The sequence below is a fragment of the Aythya fuligula genome, chromosome 6 (assembly GCF_009819795.1).
Source record: "Aythya fuligula isolate bAytFul2 chromosome 6, bAytFul2.pri, whole genome shotgun sequence".
NCBI classification, from domain to species: domain Eukaryota; kingdom Metazoa; phylum Chordata; class Aves; order Anseriformes; family Anatidae; genus Aythya; species Aythya fuligula.
In genome coordinates, this window is record NC_045564.1 from 6,113,990 (window position 1) to 6,137,334 (window position 23,345).

Consider the following 23,345-nt stretch of genomic DNA (forward strand, 5'->3'; position numbering starts at 1 on the left):
TATCAGTCCCCAGCTTCAAAAAGCAGTTTTGTTATTCCCTTCCACCACTCCCCTAGCCTGACATTAAAGAAACCAAACTCAAACATCACTACTGATATTCCAAAAACTGTACTGAAAAAAAAAAAATTACTGAGCACCATTTTTTCAACACGCTTCTGGGGGTGTATATTTGTACGTGTGTATAACAGAGGTGTGAAATCAAAGCTGACTTTTTAAATTAGTACTCTGGCCATGGAGTAATATAAAGCTCAGAAAGCCTGCTTGTTGCCCAACTCAGATGGACAGTTTAGAGACCAGGGGTTGAAACTTATCTAGACCAGCTTCCTCCCATGATTGACGTATTACCAAGACTAATTTTTAACAGAAACCTAAGCAGTAGGCAGAAAGTCAAATGTACATACCCCTCTCTTTGCAGCACACATCCTACTTGGAATCAATTTCTCATTTGAAGGAGGTCTCTTCCAAGAGATCACCTAAACCTCAGTGGGCAGCTACCTAAAACACAAGTTTGCCTTTACACATACAAGGTACCAGTGGTGTTTGGACCTAAATATTCAATTTCAGTCATACTCAATCCATCCCACTCACCGAACAACACACTCCTACATGGCAGGATAGCTCCAACTCTTAGCATGTTGGTGTCACCATCTTACCAAACACCAAGGCATAAAATAGCACTGGTCAGGTACCAGCTCCTTGATGGAAATGACAGTAGTCTAGTGTTATTGCACTGAATTGGCAAAGTAGATCACAGTTGCAGCTGCTGTGCAGATCAAATCACGCTTTTCACAGAGGGAACAGAGATGTAGACACCTTTCAGAAGATGCCTGAAGCAGGGACTTTCAGCATCACCTTGTCCATGGCGTATGTCCCATTATGCTCAAGCAGAAGCTTCACAGAAACTGAGTGTTTTTCAACAGCTTCAGGCATAGACAAGCCTGAAAAGCCTTGCTGGATTGTCATCCTAGGGGTCCTCACTAGTCTTCAACAAGTTGTGGATAAGTGAATAGATCTACTAGAAAAAGGGTGAAGATTTGGCTGGTTTCACAGACGGAGGTGAAAGGCCATATATTGTGTAGGGTTTTTGTGAGAGGGATGAATCTGGTTAACAGCGGGTCAGAGAAGCTACACCGTGCAGCATCTGTTTGCAGACAAAGCACCTTGGGTAATGAACAAGCTGCTGCTCACCTCTCACACACACAAAAAAAAAAAAAAAAAAAAAGTAAAAAAGGCTTTTTTTTTTTTTTTTTTTTTTTTGTCTTTACCCACCTTAACAGTACTTAAGAAGAATAAGTGGCACTGATATATAATATATGTCAAACAGCATAAGCCCATCAAGGCTGAGGAATTCCTCTAGCTGAAAATAGAAGCTCAGAGTATGAGGGAGCAGAAGGACCATATATATTTATCCTAACATTACTTTTCCCTGAGAATCCTTTTATGGCTACAGGAAGATGTATGGAGAACAGCCGGAGTGTCTAAGTTTTCATATAAAAAGTAGTTGCAAGCACACTGACAAAAGTTCATTTAATCCTTTTTTCCAAGTGTTTGTTTCTGAATATGTTCCTTGGCCTGAATTTAAACTTCCTCTCTGAAAGAACCCTGATTTCACTGTAGTAATTTCAATTTGAGTAGGCAGAGATCTACTGTGACAAGGAAATATAGTCAGTAACCTTTGTCACAAAATTCAAACAAAAAACATTCAGATTGGGGTTCCAATCTCACAGATTATAAGTACTTCATAGTTGTATAGTTTTTCCACTGATACTATGAGAAACTACTGCATGATCTCTAAATACCTGTATGACAAATGTTTTAAAAGCACAAGAAGCAATAGTATCTCTGTCATTTCATCTCAATACCTACCCCCTTCTGATGATTCCTTCCTAAAAACTGCATATAGTATAAAGAAGTAAAGGCAAAATACAATAAAAAGATCCAGAAGGGACTACTCAATGAATGTATGATAAAAGTTTGTCTTTTTACTGTACTAACACATAACTGATTCTCAGCTGATATAAATCATTAACACTACTGAAGTCCATATCATTTCCATTAATTCTTATTGTTGTGGGAGCGGACTACAAATGTATTTACCTTATGTCTATGTCTTCAAGTGAGGATACTTTATTTATTAACTAATTCCAAAATGAAGATTGGTAAATTTACCCCAAAGTAGAATCCATCTTTTCTTATTCTGGGTGGCTATAACTGTATCTTGTAAAAAAAAGCCCAAAACATGCTAAAGGTTTTTTTTTTTTTTTTTTTTTTTTTTTTTTTTTAAGGACAAGAGATCAACTTTAAGTTGAAAAATATCAAGAAAGGAAAACTAACTGAAGAAAAAAAAAAAATGGCTCAGAGTGACAAAAAAACGTTAATTAATAAAACAGGAGTTTATCTCTGGTTAGCAGAAGTTCCAAAGTTCATCTTTAAGTCCAAGTTGATCAACAAGCTACATAGGGATTGTATTATCCACCATTGCTCAAAAAATTCTCCATGAAGTAGTACAAGTGCTCTTCTAAAAAGTTGGAAAATGTAACTTAATCAGTTCTCCATCATTAGAATGACAGCAGTTCCCAAGGTGCACTTAGATTACAAGCAGCATGCAGGAGATCTCAAAATCAAAAACATTTTCTTTATAAACTGTTTGAAGAAAAACAGATATAAAATGCACATATTTTATTCCCTTATTAATTTTTAAAACCTCTTCTCCAGCCCGCTTGCCTTACAATAATGTTTCACCTGATTGGTTATGTCAGATATATTACTGTCATTTCATAAACCATGCTGTATGCCAAAGTAGACTAATGATGAATATTTGGTTAGAGATGAGAAAACAAGGCTGCACTGATTTGGGAACGCAAGGTCTGAGCAGAATTAATAAGACAGCCTGCACAGGGCTGAGGTCCGTCCTGTACAGCATCGATGCTAACCACAGCATCTGCGGCTTGACAAGCCAAAAAAGAAGGCCAATATGGTAAAATGCCTATTGTCAGGCAATGCAACTTTAGCAATTATTTTCTGATGTCAGAAAAAATTACTGTTCAGAAGTCAAAGTCCCAGTGAAGTTAACGGGACAGGCAACATAATGTAATTTTGTGTTTTGAGATGAATGCACTTGCTGAGCGTCAGCAGCTGGGAGGGGGCCTTCACCTAGCACTATGCCACTCAGTCTCATTGTAAAAGAACAGTGATTTTCATATTTTTCACCTTGCCAGTTCTCTTTAAGGTATTTATTCCAAGACCCTGTTTTCCCAAAATACCACTCCACTCTTTATTCTTACACTAGAAATAAGATACAAATTATTTTGATAAACTCACACCAGGGATAAATGGAATTTTATCGTAGCATTTATAAATCCAAACATTACACACTTCAGCACACCACTTTTCTCTTTTTCTTTTGCAGCTTCCCTGTGTGAAATCTGCTGCTCTGCAGACTCTCAAATCCATTCCCAAACCTGTTTCTTAGTGTCAGCACAGCATTCAACGGTCAGACCGCAATGTGCTTATCTTAGTTTGACATTATGAAATGGAAATTCTTGGCAGGGAGAAGAGGAAAAACTATTTTCCAGATGCTGAACTTTGAGCTCATTTTGAGGTAAATTGCATATACATTCATAACTAAGAAGCTTATTATTTTATCATGAGAGTGCTTGCAAGCATTCAGTTTAGCCAATTTTACTTTACAGTCAAGAAACAACAGGCTGAGCAGCGCATGCAATGTTTGTTTTACTTTATTCTACTATTCGTGACTTTGTGCTGGCAAAGAGCAACAGAATATATGGTTTGTACACCTTCTTATTTCTCTGTCCACCACATCATGCATTCATCCACCCACCTAACTCCCAGTAAAATCCAACCGCCTGGTTGGGGCAATGAAATAAATGGGACATACAACATCACTTTTGGATTTGAAATCTATACTACCAGATATGTAATAAAAGCCAAAACAAATCTGAAAGTCATTTAAAAGCTGTCGTTAGGGTTAAGAAGACTCACGGGGAGGGAAACACCTTGATTATACATACATAAACCTCCATCATAGGAGGCATCACTTGACAAACTGTATTTGTTTATATGAAATATGTAGGAAGATCTTAGAAAGTTTTAACTGAAGAATGACACCTAAGTGACCACCTTCACAGCATGTCACACAGTATATTTAGGTGAAGTTGCTACATTGCTGTAAGTAAACAGAGAAGCAGAACAGAAATTTGAGAAGCAAATTTCCAAGTAAAGCTAATGGAAAGTTTATCACTAGCTATTTAAAACATTCCTTCTATTTGCCCCTGTTATAATATTCAGCCTCCTAGATCTGTAAGACAACATACAGAAAATGCACATTACCACACCTGAATAACCAGTTCAAGGAGTCATTCCATCTGAGTTGCTGATAGTGGTCCTAGGAAAGCATTCTGTTCTTCAACTTTTGAAATACCTTCTCCCACGTTGCTGAATTCAAATACCTATTCTGTATCACATGAGGTTTTTTCCTAGTGTCTCTGTATATTATCCTATTTGCTAATAATTGGGTTTTAGCATTTTTGCAAGTAATCACATTTTCTCTGAAAATTCAGGAACATGTTTATGCATTTAGGTGAAATTTAGGCTGATTATCCATAGAGTATTAAAATTTCCCATCCTTATTTTTCAAGATCTCTTTCCCCCTCAAACACTACAATTATCATAAGCACTTATATAAATCTTAACTCAAATACAAGATGTACTGGACAGTACTTGCTGATAATTTAAAAGAAAAGCTGAAACAGACAACTGCCTAGTACACCTATAATCAGTCATGTAAAGAACATGCTATGTTGCATTCTACCTTTTCATATGGAATTACCTTTTGTTACTTATTTTGTCTGTCATTCTTCACCCAGACACTCACCTCTTCAGGTCTAAAAAAAATAAAAATAATCTCACAGAATCACAGAATTTCTAGGTTGGAAGAGACCTCAAGATCATCGAGTCCAACCTCTGACCTAACGCTAGCAGTCCCCACTAAACCATATCCCTAAGCTCTACATCTAAACGTCTTTTGAAGACTTCCAGGGATGGTGACTCCACCACTTCCCTGGGCAGCCTGTTACAGTGCCTCACAACCCTTTCGGTAAAGAAGTTCTTCCTAACATCCAACCTAAAACTCCCCTGGCTCAACTTTAGCCCATTCCCCCTCGTCCTGTCACCAGGCACGTGGGAGAACAGGCCAACCCCCACCTCGCTACAGCCTCCCTTGAGGTACCCATAGAGAGCGATAAGGTCGCCCCTGAGCCTCCTCTTCTCCAGGCTGAACAAGCCCAGCTCCCTCAGCCGCTCCTCGTAGGACTTGTTCTCCAGGCCCCTCACCAGCTTCGTCGCCCTTCTCTGCACCCGCTCAAGCACCTCCATGTCCTTCTTGTAGCGAGGGGCCCAAAACTGAACACAGTACTCGAGGTGCGGCCTCACCAGAGCCGAGTACAGGGGGACGATCACCTCCCTAGCCCTGCTGGCCACACTCTTTCTGATACAAGCCAGGATGCCGTTTGGCCTTCTTGGCCACCTGAGCACACTGCTGGCTCATCTGTTTACATTTTACCTGTTAAAAGAGCTTTAAACAACCTGATACTATATTCCGTTGTTCTTTGTCCTCTGTACAGACACTACATCAAAATGTAATGTGTAGAACATGTACAGTATAGAGAGAGACATGGTTGAGCCACATCCTCTCTAAAGGATGCCATTGAGAACCACTTAGTTGATGAAGTTCTATTACAATTTTTGGTGTAAAAGGAATACAGGTAGGAAGTTGTAAATCTGTTCAATATCAGTGAATAAATTCGACAGAGCATTTTCATTTTTAAAGGACACTTTCCTTTCAGGTAACTGAATAGGTATTCTGAAATTATTTGGTAGTTTTGTAACCATTTTATCAAAGAACAAAGACTATTAACATTAAGTTTGCCTGGATGCTTTCTTCTTTCCTTTCCAAAATAACTTACTCAAAAATGTTTCTATCATCTTGAAAAATACAAATTTTAGCTGAAATCACATATTAGGTATGGTTCAATTTGCATGCAGAGGAAAGAATTGTTTCCCTAGTAAATCAGTATAGAGGATGTATTGTATGAAGAGATTTGAAATCTTAGTACTCATATTCCAAGAGAATATCAGAATAACATTTCACATCCTCTGGAATAGGTTCTCAAAACGCATTCTGCTGACATGAAAATCTATCTCAAAATACCTGTCACAAATATTTATTATCCCTCTGCATGAGAGCCAGACACGAGCATATGGAGTCAGCCCGTCTCCCGGATTCTCAATAACCATTTGGATATACAAGATAGTGACTGCACACTGAAGGGTAATGACAACCAGCTCCTCTTTAGAACAACTACGTGGAGAGCATAAATACAAAGATGGGTCCCAGTCTCTCAGATAACAAACACATTCACTCTCTTGCTCCATTTCTCTAAAAGACAAATATTTAAATATTTTAGATACATCAACACTTTGTGCACACCAGGTAAGGAGTTTCAACCCTAGACTAACGTGTAGCCCAGGCACCTTCCAAAGAGGGTGATGCCATAGACACCTCAAGCAGAATCAAGTGACACGTGTCACCTAGGTGAATGTCCTAACTGCTGTAAGTGAAACCAACCTCCTGCTAAAAGCAGTCTTGAAAACTATCATCTCTGCTGCAAGCGATGCCTTCCAGAGGCACACTACCAAGAAACTTAAGAACACGGTGCTCTTTGAAGTATATGGCACACACAATGAGAAATACTACATTGCATTTATTTGGGTCTGGTGTGAACTCCTACAGTTAGAACTATTGCTCACTGCTTAAACTCATATACAAAGCTGAGGTTTTGATGCCAAGCAGGAAATATCTACATATTTGCTACAGCATGCAAGACTCAGCAAAATAAAGGCACATCACCATAAAGGTGTAAACCCTCGTTCAATTCACTAGAACCATAAAGATCTGTAGTCAATGATAAGTTGCAACACAAGGAGCACCACAAAAAAAGCACAACTAAACATTGTCTGTATTTCTAGAAGTAGAATATCATGTTATCTTCCATGACTGCACCGTACAGTTTTCACTCAGGTTATACATTCTTTTGTACAATTTCTTTGTTTTCTTTAAATACTTCAGCAGCATTAAATATTTCCAGCAACAACCACTGGAAAGTTTCATCACAATGAAGTAAACAGTCATTAATTCCCCAATCCCTTCTTTTCTCTTCCACGATACGGTGGCTTGTATATCATTTTAGATATGTTTCCAGAATTCAAAACAAAATAAAAATATGATCAATGTGTATATCGATAAAATGCTAGTATTTTAAATGCTTTTTTTTTTTTTCATTCAAATACAAGTAATACTTTTTCTGATTTGATCCATTTCTCTAAGACTTACCTGTAGCAAGTTTCTCTGAAAAATTCTTGCAGGTGTTTTTGAACACATTTCAAATGCATAAAGCAATGGTTTAAGAAGGTCACAGTGATCACAGTGGTCACAGACTCATTAGACTACCAAAAGTTCTTTCTTGACTCAAACATATGCATGAACACATCTAGAGTAAGGAATATGTTAAGAATATTTTATTTAAATTACAAAATAAATTTTTAAATTTCAGTTTTAAGGTGTTTTCTTCTAATTGTGATAATGAAGATTTGTTTACCATGTCTGTGCTAACATATGAACACCATTATCCTTGCAACATTGCCCCAACACTTTTGATATAGGAAGTGTGGAGTAGCCCACAGAAGAGTGACAGATGCGTAATTATGCACAGATGTTGTGTTAGCTCAAGTAACTCCCAACTGTTTGCAATAAAGCTTCAAGTGACATTCATATATCAGCATATTTTTTATTTTATCAGAAAGGATAATGAAGAAATAAAGGCGCTTTACCTGTATCCACGAAGGATCCATAGCTCACTTTTGTAATTGCAGTTAGATGAATATGGAAAGAATGTTTACAAATAGCTGTCTACATTCTTAAAAGCATTTACATTAGTTCTACAGTCACCCATTGAGATTTATTTCATGCAAATATTCTGGCAAACTTTTTTTCTGGAATGTTTCTACAAATATAAACTTTTAGATAAATTGCTTCCCTTAAGTATTCTGACAATTTTAAGACAAAGATTCATTGCAAGACAAAAAAATCTCCATGTGATTCCTGAATCCTATCAAACAGCTTCAGTTTCAAATGACAAGTACTTGGAATTAATTATGCACAAGCAATTTATACCCCAAGAATTCTCCACACTAACTGCTTGATACAGATTGCAAAATAACAAATACAATGGAGGACATCCCAAGGTCTGTGTGAAATTTAAGACTTTTTAAAAGATACTTAATGATTTATTCATTAGTGAATGATTTCTGTATCACTTCTTTCATAACAAAGACTACATCTGAAATAAAGCATTGTAGGAGTAATAATTTTTAAATGATCAGAGTAGCAATAGCAGCTTACGTTGTGACAATGAAAAAATGAGTGTAGATCCCAATCTGAGCTGCCCAATACAGGTATGAGAATTTTGAAATTTTGAAATTTCAGAAGAAAACAATTGCTGAGGAAAGCCTAGTAATAACATTTGTAATAACATTTCCTAAATGCTGAAGTTTCCAAGTACAGATCATTAGAAAAAAGAAGGCACAAAAATAGTATTACTATTTTCTTATCTGTCCTTTTAAAAATACACTTAGAATAACTTCAAAAGTAGATATTAAACATGTTAGCTATTCCTATATTTTACTTTTAAAATCTTAAAAAGTTTCTCTTTTAGAGAACAGGAAATGCCTGCTCTAGTCAATCACATTTGTTACAAGACAGTAATCACTTAATCTCATTTGAAGAGAACCTCATGATATAATAGGGAAAGAAGAAACCGCATATCCTATGGTTTCAAAAAGAGGCTTGACATTAAGAAACATTTGATGTGTGAAGAAACTTAATTCATTTTCAAACTCTGTTAACCCTTAAATAAATGTTATTTACCACACAATGCTCCTGACAAGTTACCTAAGACAGAAGGCACATGCCAAGTCTGACAGCAGCTACTGCTGTGATACACCTGCTGCTGTCAGGAAGGGAAAATTTCACTTGAATTTCAGAAGATTTTAATTGGTCTCTAATTAATCAGAGGGAAACATTGTATTCTTGGTCACTAATGACCACCAGCCAGCAGGTTCTAGGCTATTTTAGAACACTACAGTGGAACTGACAGCATAGCTCTAGAGCTCTAACTCTGAACACAGTTCTGTCCTTCACTTCATAGGACATAAATCATTCAATTTCAAAAACTTCCATTTCTTAACACCTCATAAAGACCAGTTTGCTTAATTAGGTCTAACATACAAGTATCAAATACAACTCTAGACCTAGTCTTTTTTCAGACCACCTCAGTCAAGCTTGGGTTTTACTGGAAAAGCAGGCATCACAAACATCCTTTTACCTTTTTCTGAGTGGAAAGGAGCAGGTTTTTTTTGTTTGTTTGTTTGTTTTTGGCTGGGGGGAAAGCATTTCTTTTTTACATTTATACTCCTACACTTTATGTCTATTTACCTCAAGGACTTGGGAAGGATTTCTGGTCTTTTCAGTGTGTTCCCACTACCAATGTTTTGGCTGTGAAGTTCTCCACATGAAGTTCTGAAGTTCCACATGAAGCCATGAAGTTCTCCACAAGGCCTGCAAAAAGTGAAGAAACCAAACAAATTTGCCTTAGACATAGGCACTGGTACCATCTGCTGTTTGAGTCTTCAGCCTAAGTACATTAGCTGAGGCAGGTTCCTGCAGCTCATGCTCCCTCAGGTGCTGGAATAGCACAGGAAGATAAAGCCACGCTCTTAGACCATTACCACATTCACTGTTATCTATACAAGTATAATCCACCAGACAGTCTAAATCTATCTAGTTACACCCGCTGCCCCACTGCAGTGAGCAGGAAGGCAGTGCACAGCTCTGAATTCTTGCCATGATGCACAAGGCAGGACTTTCAGACACTCCTCCAAAACATGACCCCTCTCTGCTAAGTCACATCACCATTGCATCCTTCCGCGTATCAGCTGCATCTGGTTGCAGACTGGCTTTCACTATTCCTCTGGTTAAAGCAAAACAAAACGCTAAGTACAGCTTCTTACTTTATTTAAATGCCAATAACTAAGAGATTGACCTGCAGTTCTTTAAAATGCATAGATCTTCCCTCCCTCCTTTCCCCCTCCTTTAACATAATGCAAATCCACATTTATCCCTTTTACTTCTGGGGGTTTGCTGCAAATTTCCTCCATTTTCCCTTTTTGATGATATACGCCTTTGTACAAAACCACGTTGCTTTAATGCATTATGCACCATGTGTCACACTTTTGAGTGGAAACATCAAAGCTTTGATGTGTGATTTGTTTTCACATTTGCATAATCTTAGACATTCTGAACATGCTGAGGAATCACACCTCAGGATCTTGGCAGAGAACTTCTCAACAGGGCTGAAGATTGGGGTAAGAACTGGGACCTTGGAAACAGATTCCCTATCCATTCCACTAGAGGCTGTGACTCAGTGCTGTGCTGCCCTGTAACGCAGCACTGAATCTTCCCATGAATAGATTAAGGGCACATTTACCAACAGAGGGAGGTAAAAATCAAAACCAAAACTTCAGTAAAAACACAACCACCTTGTAACCCATTAACTTTGAAAACAATCAGCCAGCTACACTTGGGCTCTGGTACAGACTTCACAATTGTTCCATTTCTCAGTGTGCTACAAGGAGCTAGAAAGAAACACTGCTCTGGAGTTACTACTAAGTTCTCCTCTTCATCTCTCCACATTATTTTAAGTAATATATCACATCAAATATAAATAGCACATAACCAAGCATTCAGCATTGCTATTGTAAACACAGCAAATAAATGCATACTGCAAACCCTAGAATAAGTTAGTAATTTGGAAGATTAGTTGATATCAACATGTGCTAATCAGCATTGCCAGACCCTTTGCTACTGAGGAGCAGAAGGGTAACAGAAGCTCCAACTCATCTTAGCTTTCTAACACGAGTAACAACCTGGCTATTTCCCAGCTAAGAGCAGCTACCGAGTGCTCCCTTTCTACCAGCTGAGAGAAAATCATCCTTGAAAAGAGAGCTGTGTGGGGAGAAGCAGATACGTGGCGTCTCTGTAGATCAGAAGCAGCACTTGCAGTGTCATAAGCATTTTCTGATAGCCTATTTCCTGAAAGCTGAAAGTCTGGGTATCAACATTCACATCAAGCAAGCCAGGTGCTTTTTCTCTCTGCTCTGAAGAAGGTCAACAGGATGGAGATTACTTCTTCATGCATGAGCAAATAAGGACCAAGAAAATTACGTGAAGCTTAAATGATTGTTTTAAAGCAAGAATAATCATGGAAAAGATAATCCCCACACAAACTGGCATTAGAATCATTCCTTGCACACGTTCGGCGGCTTTGAATTACACTCAGAAATTGCAATTTTTATGCTTACAGAGCAGGTATGCCATTTTGATGCAACGTTAAGTGAGAGTTGACTTCTGCTTTGAGAAAAAGTATATAGAAAAAAAACACTATTTGAAATTGTTTTCTTTCCCTTTTAGGTTAGACACATATATATAACCAATGTAGCAGTCTATTTAAGAAAAGGTAAAGAGTCTTATATCTTTATAGACATAAGGAGTCTCTGGGGATCCGTATGACTCAACAGAAGAACCGTTAAGACTAACACCTCTGCCTTCCCCACACATTTGTCACAAAAGCATTTATACAGAGGGCTACATAAAGTTAAGTTAAGAGGTAAAAACCAGCAGAATCAATACTTTACTAGCTATTCAAATATGCATTCAATCAATACCATGCGTGATAGTTATCTATCATAACTTACAGTGGAATAGTTTTGAAAAGAGCTGTTACTTTTTTTCCCCACTTCAAATCAGAAGTAGGATTGCACTCTCTTCTGCCAATAATGTCCAAGTGTCATTGCCTCCTGATTACTCTAAAAAAGTATTAAAGATGTGAAGTGATATGAAACTGCGAATGAATGACTAAAGCCCAAAAGGTTTGTTTGTCTTGGTTCCAATTTGCAGGCATTAAAAAGTTGAAGACTTCCAATGTTTTACTCTTGATGATTTGGTCTCTGCACCATCACTTCACTTACTCTAATTGCTCTGGCATAGACAAAGAATATCAAGCCTGAATACGAAGCCTGCGCCCAGACCTATGTGCTGCACACCTGATTTCTCCAACCAAGTATTTAAGAAAATATTTAAGAAAATTCTAAAGTAGGGCAAAGAAAACATAAGGCAGCTAGACTGCAAAACAAATATTATAATTCCTTTGAAGTTGGATCAGATTTGAATGCTCAAAATGGGACTCTGAAGCAGGTAGGACTGCTTTGCTCAGCCCTTGGCATCCTCCCTGAACACAGCAGAAGTTATCCTGTGCTGCTGAGGCTGGATTTAGAAGCTTCCCTTTGTATTCCTCAGGCCTTTCCACAGTGTGCACCAAAAGGTTTTTTGTTGTTTTTTTTTTTTTTTTTTTTTTCCCCCTCCTTTAAGTATCAAAAGGATCTTAATTTCTGGGCCAATGAACAAGTCAGACATCTAAATCTGCAGCTCACAGAGACACACTCAGTACTATATGTTGGCTTTCTGAAAGGAAATCAATATAATTTATTTTAATCTTGAATTTAACTGTAATTGATTTTTTTCCAATTAATTACACATTTAGAGACACATTTCTGTCATCAGAAGTAAGATTACTTAATTATGAATAAAGAAAAACAATCTCTTCAGATATAAGTTGGTAATCCTTTACACAAACCAAACTTATCCCAACAGCTTGTCTCTGGCTGGAATAATTAATCCTGCAGACATGCAGGCAGCCAATAGCCTTATCCACATGACAGAGGTTGAAGTTTGACTGAGGATTTAAGCGCATCGCATGAGGCTGAGATGCTGGGTCTGGAGGAGTCTTGCTGCCTGAAGGCACAGATAAGGTACGAGGGACGTAACGTAATTTCACTCTTTCAGCAGTTTCTGACTATTTGTGTTTGTTGCAAGAAAATGGAAAAGGTTATGCTGTGTGCTTCATGTGATTTGAAGTGTATTTCAAGGACAGAGAGACTGAACAGTAACGTTTACAAGAAAATTGCCCGATTATCAGTTTATGAAAACAAGGTGGCATGTAGGCAGAGAGGAGGACACAAGAAATACCATCCGATCTCTGGGGACAGGTCACCAGCTAGACTGACCACACTGCAAAAATTGCACTGGAAATGGCTCACATGGAAAGGGATTTGCTGGTTCCCCTACCAGGCAGAAACCCTGTACAGGAAAATGCAGAGAGCACAGTAAAGAAAGCTATTCTACCCCCTGAGTAGCCTTAGAATAACCCGAACTACTTTGCATCCATTAGACAGAGAAATTTAAGCTTGAAGAAGAAATGCTTACGTGCATTTTGCATCAGAACTGACTACACGAGAAGCATCCAACACTGTACCATGCAACAGCACAGCCAGGACAGCACAGCAGTTAGCACATTGGCAGAGAAGGTCACCGTGTGCTTTTCATTCAGAACCCAAGCAGAATGAATTTCTTACACCGAAATGTGCTTGGCAGGTGCTGCTTGGTCCCAGTTTTAAATTCAGACCTTTAGGAGAAATAACATAGGTTTGTAGCTATGTCCTTGACTTTGCTGAAATTCCTCCTGAGTAGCAGAAGACCTGAGAGAAGGAGCCACCCTCTGCACTCACAATGCAAACATCTGTCTCCCTCCTGTCATGTGTGTCAGGGCAGAGTCCCATACAAAGACATAATCCTGATCCTACATAACACGTGGTAATCAGCAGCATGAACACCTCTTAAACCCAGCTCAAACAAGGGAAAGCAAAAAAAGCAATGATTTGCATATTGGTTTCATACATTTACCTAGTGCAACAGGACCCATCTCAAATTAAGTTGCACATTTAAATTTAAATAATTTACCAAGTAGTAAGTATCTTTTGCATCAATTTGGTTGAAATATTCTCCCTTGAACCACCAGAGAATAAAAAAAAAAAAAAACTTCTAAGGTTTGCTTTTATCAATGGGAAAAAAAAAAAAAAAAAAAAAAAAACTGATCTCAGTTACACTTTGTAATCAAGGAATAATTACCTTGCAGCCATTAAAACCACAATTTATTAATTTATTATATTTCAGTCAAAAAAGAACTCCAGCACATCTTTCAGCACTTTAAATCCAAACAGTTTTGATGAAGGTAAAATTATTTTGTCCAGGTTCTGCCACATTTATGTATATGAGATGATTCAGAATAGAACCTCACTCTATGAAGCATCTCACTTGAGTCACTGAGTACCCATGCAGTAAGAAGTCAGAATCTGACCCCTCATTGTAGGGCTGAATAATTAGGCCCTTCCTCCTTCGCACCCCACTCCCACAGACACAAAGCACTGAATTTTCTCACTAAAATACTCTATCACAAGAGATTAATTAAAATGTTAATATGACTGCTTTGAAAACTGATCCAAAGACTTTGATATCATCATGTATTAAAACTTAGTACTTGAGCAGTGAACTAACAGCCTCTGGGCCAGCATCAGAACCACTCTACCATGAAGGGACACAGTGAAAGATGGAGGGGCGTCACTAAAAAAAGATTGCTAATATTTCTTCTTAAATTAAAAAAAAGGGGGGGGGGACTATTAATTGACTTCTTGTGCTTATTAGTGATCTCAATGTGCATTACAAATATTAATTGATGATCATAATCTTACAAGGAGGATAAAACTACGTGTGCCATCTTGTAGATATGCAAGGCATTGCCAATTTTACTCAAAGCAGTAAGGCCAGTAAGGCAACTAGCAAGTTAAATTTCAGTTCAATAGGTCACAGCAATCGCTTGCATGTTATTTTCATATTCTCATATTGCTTGGATAACCCAATTATACCTGCATTTTAGCCTTTCACAATTTCATTAGGCAAAGCCTTCATTCATTCAAACCACTTGTGCAGTTGTGGCAGATAATTTAGAAATGCAGACAAAGATAACGAAGAAATCAAAGTTGACGTGACTCAGAAAGAGCTGAATTATCATTTTCTTTGTCAAAGGCTCTTTCTCCACCTGCCCTCCCTCTCCTCCTCTCAGGCACGTCTAACAAGCAGCATTCACTGGCATTGACAGGTTGGCAGATCTTTCATTTTTCAGACCTGCAAACACCCAGTCTTTGTTTAGTGGAGCTGCCACCCCTTTGGAGCAGCTTTCAAGCACTGCAGCTCATAGCACTGAGCCTGCACAAGGGCCTGGTGTCTTGGTGAGCGCCACAGAGCATCTTCCTTCTCCAGTAACTAGATCCGGGCTGAAGACTCCAGGGAACCTAGAAAATTCCGCCTCTCATTATATTAAAGAAGCAGCAACGTTGCCGTTATTGTTATTCCTTGACAGAAGCAAAAAGGAAGCCTCCCCTGAAATTAGGCCACATCTGAATTCAAAGTAATTTACACGGAAAAAAAAATAATGTTTTCATAAAGTTTTAGATACTGGAGCAATTGAAGTTCTTCAGATGAATGGATTAAAATTCATGATTTAGCAACTGTATGGCATCACGTGTAAAAAAAAAAAAAAAAAACCATTAGACAAGAGCCTAAAATTCAGCCACATAAGAGGTACTGATGAAATTTATGAAGGGTTTCCATTTGAATAAAGTCACTGAATTAGAGTAGGACTGGTCCTTGAACACCTACATAGAAAACTACTGCCAGAAAGCTCCCCAGAGACCTCTTTGCTCAGTTTCCTTGGTCAAGTCCTGCAAGACTTCTTGCTGTTGAACTAATTAGTAACTGACTCCATCTCTCCTGACCTTGAAATCAGATACAGCTGTATTTCAGCCCTGGCTGTGTTTTCTTACCCCTACCATTAAGCTGAGTGGAAATCCCATGTTTTCTTCTCTGTAAAGCTCCTTCCATCATACATTAAGATATGACAACAGGTAGCCATCAGCATTTGAGTCCAGAATTCAAAACAGTTTAAAGGTTCAACACTCTTACAGCATTAATCATTCTATTTGAAAGGAAAAGCTCAGGTGATGAAGCAGGCTTTGAGGGGTGAAGAACATGAAAAGATTTCTCGTTAGTGCTTGATGAAATTAATGACAACTCAGGTCATTTACATATTGTTGAAAACTTGTTCAGAATTATATAAATACTGAAATTACTGCTCTCTGCTGTGCGACTGAGAGCCCTCCAGCAATTTTACAAGAATAACATCATATAGATCTTAAAAATCTTGGTGTTGGTTTGCTTGTTTTTAGTTCAGAAGAAACCTCAGGTTTTGTTTGAGAAAATTTTCTTTGTAAAATCTAAAATTTACCAGACTATATAGACCTCTTGAACCAAAAATAAGTTAAAATTCATACAAATACACAAGGGAGTGAAATGAGCTACTGATTAAATAATGTTGATTTTGTTTTAAGTTGACAGACAAACAAGTAAAAACACAAAGTAAGGTTTAACCACAAAACCTGTGACTGAAATGATCATCTTTGAGAGTAATTAAGTGTTCATACTTCAAAATATTTTTCAATACAGAAGCTTTCTGGTAGCTAACCTCCACTGATCTGAGAGTGGATCCTGGGCACTGAAGTAGAAAGTCTCTGGATCCTGGAATCCTCCAGTGCTGATCCTCACAGGGCAGTACCTTTAATAGTTGTACCATCTCGAAATCAGAAATCAAAGCAATTTATCAAACTGTTTTTCCCCTCTAGTGAAAAACACAATGAAGAAATTATGCAGAAATGAAAATATTTAAATTCATTTTTAAGGCTGCATGAAGACAGGCAAGGATAAGTATGGGATCTTTATTATCAGAGGACAAATCTAAACACTGATTTCAGGGACAGTTAGTCTGGTATTTTCAGTAAAAAAAAAAAAATAAATAAATAACTAAAACCAAAGCAGAACTGGCCTCACAGCTTACAAGTCATACCTCTCTCCACTCCACACAACAGAAATATCAGTCAGATTCAAACCTTAACTCCAAGAAAACATGCACGCTGTTTGCAAAGAGTTCAAGATTCAGCACTTTGTGGTGGTGTAGGGCACGTGTAACATACAGCACCGGGGGGCTCATTTCTACAGCCCTACTAACACACCAACGGGATTGACAGTGACTATGGCAGTGACAAAGCTGAGACTTTTGAATATAGAGAATTTTGTTTAAAAATGATGAACAGAAATTTCCCCAAACCCACAGTTTAAAAAAAAAAAAAAAAAAGAAGAGTATTATCACTGAACCAGGCAAGAGAACAAGTATGTTAGCGTTAGGTATTTGCTGTATCTTAAGAACTGGGCAATTTGGCACTTTCACACGGGCAACAGTATTACTTTTACTTTATTTCCATCATTTTTGCTTCCTTCAATCTTCTTTTCGTATAAGAAGCTTAAAAGCTTCGGACTTGGGCTTCTTCTGACCCAAATACATGATGCTTCAGAGAACGTTTCATCGGGAGACACTAAAGAGATGACTCTTTAAAGCATCAGAGATTCAGGTGAGAACGTAAGATCTGATTCCTCTAATGTCTTTGGGAAAACGGCATAGCTGGGAGCACACAAACGCTGTATCCCATCATTATTTATCATGTATATTATATCCACACCTGAGATTCAGAAAACTCAGATATACACAGCAAGGGAAAAACCTTGAATTCAAAGTATTTGTGATCTAAAAAGAGAGGAGAAGCAGCGGTATGAGATGGTGTTAAATACGCTCGACTACACTAGCATTGCAGATGACCTCCTGTCATCCCTTCTGCCCCCAGGTCTCCTATGAACTCCTGATGCTACGTTGCTGCCAGGCACCTGGGGGCAGGAACTGAACAGCGTAACGCTGAGTGCATTCTCCATCACAGCCACACAGTTCAAGAACGGGGAGAAAATGGAGAAAAAGCATCCCCATAGGCACTCAGGTGGCCTTACAGTGTCCATACAGCTTGGTGGCTTCTGCCCTTCCGAGACCACAAGTCTCTAGCTCCTGTCACTCCCCGAGGCAAACACGCCTTTATACAAGTCAAGCATGCCTTTAGCTAAGTATAGATTGTGTTTCAAAGCATTTCTTTACAAACACGCAAGTGCTTCCATTAGGTCTGGCATTACTGATTTGACAGTTCTGTAATGGCTGCTCATTCACATTTGCAGTTACCAGGACTTTTAAAAAATATACGTTAATATCTAGCTCCTGCAATAGAAAGCTTTCTTTCTTTACCAGTGGTCAGACCTGCTTTGAAAGCATCTAACTGACATCCAGGATCATTCGGGAAAGTGATGAACATCAGAAGAGAAAGACTATTTATGGCTTTTTTTTTTTTTTTTCCATATTAGACATGTTTCAACTGATCTTATAAGATACTCAATTATATGCTAGAAAGTAAGGAAAAACAGTTACAAAACTAGAAGAACAATAAAAGTTAATCTTGCGTAGGCAAGCAGTTATACAGGAGTCAATTGGAGACATCTTTGATGTAAAACAACAAATACTGTCTGAACACTGAATCCATTAAGTTTCTTTCTCCCATCCAATAAACAAAAAATCTAAGTTAAAGTAGTTCTGAAATCATGAAATCAATAGAATAGAAAAAATAATGAAGCTCCACCAAAGTAAGACAGGTCACAAACTCCCTAGCCATATACATAACCTGGAAAAAATAAAAATCAGAGGGAGAGAAACTCTGCACGAATCCAGAATATATTGAAGGAAATGCATTCTGCTAAGTAGGTCAAAACCCCCAGCACAAATGGTGATGGGATAACTACAGTTATTTTTGTGTCTGGGGTGACAAGGGAACAATAACTGATGACAGGAATGGCATCTAGGAGAAAAGTTTTATTGGCAGCTATTCAAGAACACATTTCTCCAAACATGAAAAATGTCAATATGCAGTTAAAAATAATGAATTTCACAGTTAAAGAAAAAAATGTTTAAGTAATCTTAAAACGGTGTCAAATCAAAGAATAAAGATTCAAATTTACTACTAAAAATATCAATAAAGTGGGAGAAGAAAGAACTATCAGTTTTGTGGGTGATCTTGAGATACACCATGCTGTTTCTGTAAGACAGTGCCCAATTGTCAATCTTTTCCTTATTTCACCTGTGATTTCAACGGACTAAGTCCAGACACGAAGGCATCACAGTACCCAGATTCTCTTCGCAACCAGCACACACAGAAATGAATCCTGTAGTTCACCAGCCAAGCTGTGGTCTTGGGTTACATTTCCTTGTTTTGAGAGATACATGGCCAGTGGATGCACATTCTGCTTAAAACTGAAAAAAGAAACCTCGTGTCCCTTCAACGCAAATAGATTCAAACAACAGCACTGAAACATGTCTATTACAAAGCTCACCAGCAGCAAGTGAAATCAACCATTATTCTACTTCAGATAGTTCATATTTTGCCATGTATGTCTTATAGTGTTGTTTTTTTTTGTACATGATAGCCTTGCACATATACACAACGGCTAAAATTCAAGACCCACTTTACTCAGGGATTACCTCAGTTTTAAGGAAAAAGAAGTATTTAAGCCACACCAAGGTTTATTTTCCTTGTTCTGAGACAGGTACTCCTTTTCTTAATCCATTTCTATCAATCAGCTCCTGGCTTACTCTATCATATTCGAGATATTTCAGAAGCATGGGCTGGCTACATGGCGTGTCATATAGCCTTTCCACAAGCAACATGCAGTTTAACACAAAGTCAAGGAGTTTTAGCAACACAGTGTGTACATAACAGCAAGTCACAGCAGCAACCAGACCTCTGACTGAGCATCTACACATTCATGTATTTGGGACAGCTTCTCACCTTTTAAAGAAGGAGTTGAGGGAATTCTGGAAGAACCGACAGTAACTCATGCAAGGAGCTCTTAGCAAAGGCATTGCTAAGAGCTAAACCTATTCTTGAGAGCTTCATTATCACCACTGTGGCACAGCACCAGTATCACTCACCTCAGAGATGTTCCACGTTTGTCAGAAGAAGCAGGGAGAGGGTGTGAGCAGAGAAAGAGTAAAACAAAGAACAGAACTAATGCTATCTCATGACAGTGTAAAGTGCTGAAATATTTCTAGGAAACGTAAAAGGCATAAAAGATTAACGACAAGTTAGAAAGAACACTGATATCAATGACTGCTGGAGACTGATAAAGGAAAAAATATTTGGTGAAGAAATAAAGTATTGGGCTTGAGACAGAGGCACACAGTGGAACAAACATTTTGGTCAACTTACTGGGAAAGCAGGAGGTGATTATGATAATGATTTGGATGTCACAAGAATTTGATGAAGCATACCTAGGAGGTGAGCAAATACAGAACAAATGTAAAAATACAGGAGACTCAGCCTAGCATAAGCTCCATGTGACTGATTTTTAGCAAGCGGGTGATAAAACTTAGCGGTCTTCCCTGGGATTTATTCTAGAAAGACAGTCTAATGCAATGTGTTTGCAGCCTCCCAAACCAGCCGGAGAACAAGTTCATGTAGTCTGGTTCTCAATTTATTCAAGGAAAATGTCAACCAGCAATAAAACAATTTTCCCTAGAGAGCAGTAGAGCTGCCCAAGGAAAGGAGAATTCACATGAATAAACTATTTCCCTCCAAACACCCTGACACTCTATACTCTTGTTCAGTCCTCTGCCTTCCTCCCGAGGCGATGCATTTTGGGGGAGGCTCAATTTCAGATCTGCCAGCCAAAACCACTGCTCCCAGCCTTTAATGCCCTCTGAAGCTTTGTCTGCTGACTAACACTCACTCAGACATTCCTAATGCGTTTCCAGCGATATTGATTGTCATACAAGCTGGAACTGGTGAAGTCAGAGCATCAGTGTCCCTGGGAACTCTGTGATGCTCTGCGGCAGGGCTGCAACAAGGAGCTTTGCTCCGGTCGATATCATGCTGTACAGAAGATGCAGGGTGCTCAAAGTGCAGAGTCCGAGGCTTTACTGGGAAATACTGGCAGCGCCTTCAGAGGTGCAACCTGTCACTGTTTGGAAGTAAAACGATGAAATCCATCTTAACTCACATATAAATGTTTTGCTTTCTTTGGGCAATCTAAAAATTTCACTGCAGTTTTGAAAAGTACTTTTAATTAAATCCCTCTTCTTTCTTGGAAAAGTAAAATTTAATTAACTTGATTTTCCAGTGGGAACGTATAAAAAAGAAAATTCTCCCAGCTCTAAGATGGAATTTTTCTCCATATTAAACACATTAAAGTATTTAAGACCACTTAACAGACATGTTGAAATCTAAAATAAATGACAATCAAGGAGGAAACAACCACCGCTAACATACAACATTAGCTCCCTCATAATATTTATTGATCATAATAGAGATGCACTTTTATTAAGAAGTCGATTTTAAGATATGAATGCATTGCTTGAGAAGTTACTTTTGTTTATGTTTCTTATGCTTAAAATTTAGGGGAATACAAGTACCATGCGACCAAATGATTGGAAGAATGCCTATGAAACATACGGAGCCTAAATCAGAAGTAGTTACTGACTGGCATTTCATTAATATACAGTGCAAACTGAACTCACCTGATGTTTTCTCCTCTGATAAAACAGTGTTATTCCCTGGGTAAAGACTAATGATTACTTTGGCTGTCCTCTATAAACTCTGCCAGCCCCGATGTTTTTTTAACCACTTTTTCAACTTCTATTGACAGGATAAGCCTTACTCTTTTGGTTGCTTTCTTTCTTTCCATGTGTTTTGGTTGTTTTCTTTTTCTTCAAGCTTTATTATAAAATAGGCATTTAACATATTGGAAACTTAGTTTCTACAGAACTTTTTAATTATTTCAAGGGAAAGGACAAGGAGACCATAGCCCTGTTTTGCAGCTTTGCTCTGTTGGCTATCCACTTTTGCAATTACTCGTGAACTCTCAAGGTTTATTAATGCATAGGTATCAGTCGAGAGGATGATAAGATAAACCTGCTTCCTCCTGTAATTTCAAACCAGATACTTGGTGCATTCAAGAGAATGGAAATGAAATCATAACCCAATTATGAATTAGCACCTAAATTGCAAAGCATATAAACCTCTCTGTATGTGATACTTCATGAAGCGTGAGAAAACCATAAAGGTTACTGACCTACTACTTGCCATAATCAGACCATTGATTAAAGGCAGATGACTTCAATAGGAAGGACTACCTTCTCAGCAACAGAATTTGTTTTTCTGAGTACAGTGTTGGAGTCCGATGTTAGACTTGCCTGAACACACCTGAGAGCAGCCCAAGCACCCTTTTCATTAGTGCAGATGGCACTACAGGCTGTGACCACGGTCCATCCCACGCCCCACAAGTCCAGCCTCTGGTCGCAGCACGTAGCTGCTCTCCCAGCCACGATGCATGCTACTCTCCTCTTGCACAGTGTTACCAAAACAAATCCATCCAGAGAGGAAAAGTTTCCCGTGAAAGGCTCCAGAAGAACCCTAGGTTCTTCTACCCAGACCATTTGAGGAGGGCATCTTCCCAGAGATCACCCATACTTAGTAATACAGATGGACACGGCAGGCCTGGGACATGAAGCGTCAACCTCCTCCCAAACTAATTGACAGAAGGAAGCCTGGGGAAATTAGTTAAGCACCTAAGTGTCAGTTCTTCACACTGAGGAGTCAAGTGGACAGAGCTGGGAATCACCAGAGGACAGAGTGACCCTATGCCTGCTAATCACAGAGGAATTTTCAAGATAAACAACTGCCAGATGTCTCAGTTGAATAGTCACAGCCAACTCACAACAAAGATACATGGAGGTGAGTACAGGGTTTGGCCTCTTCCACCTTACTTCTGAGAAGACAAAGTATGAAAAACAAAGTTTTCACAAATTTCCTTGGGGATTAAAGATACACAACGTGAATAGCGAAAGTCTTGAGACATTATGTTGGGTGCCTTAGGAAAATGAGTTTTCTGTTGAAAAGTCTTTAATAGTCTGCACAGCTAGGCTTGAGCAAGTTATTTGCAGGGAACAATTTATTCATCAAATTTAGCCTGGATTTACCCCTAAACGAAAATGAGCTAAAAAGAATTATATTACACAGAAATAGCTTTAGCTAATCCTTTATAATGCACCAGGGATATATGCAAATTAATTTGCTTCTCCGAGTTTAAAACATTGCATAGTGTAAAATCATAAAATGATCATCTGGCAAATAGTTGTAATGTTTGTTTATGCCTGATAATACATACCACAAAAAATGCAAGAGTTTAACAACAGTGTGCCAAGGGGACTTCTAAAAACATTTTAATTTGTTCAATGTAAAATAAGTGAATCAAGTCACGTTAGGATGGATTATTATAAAATATT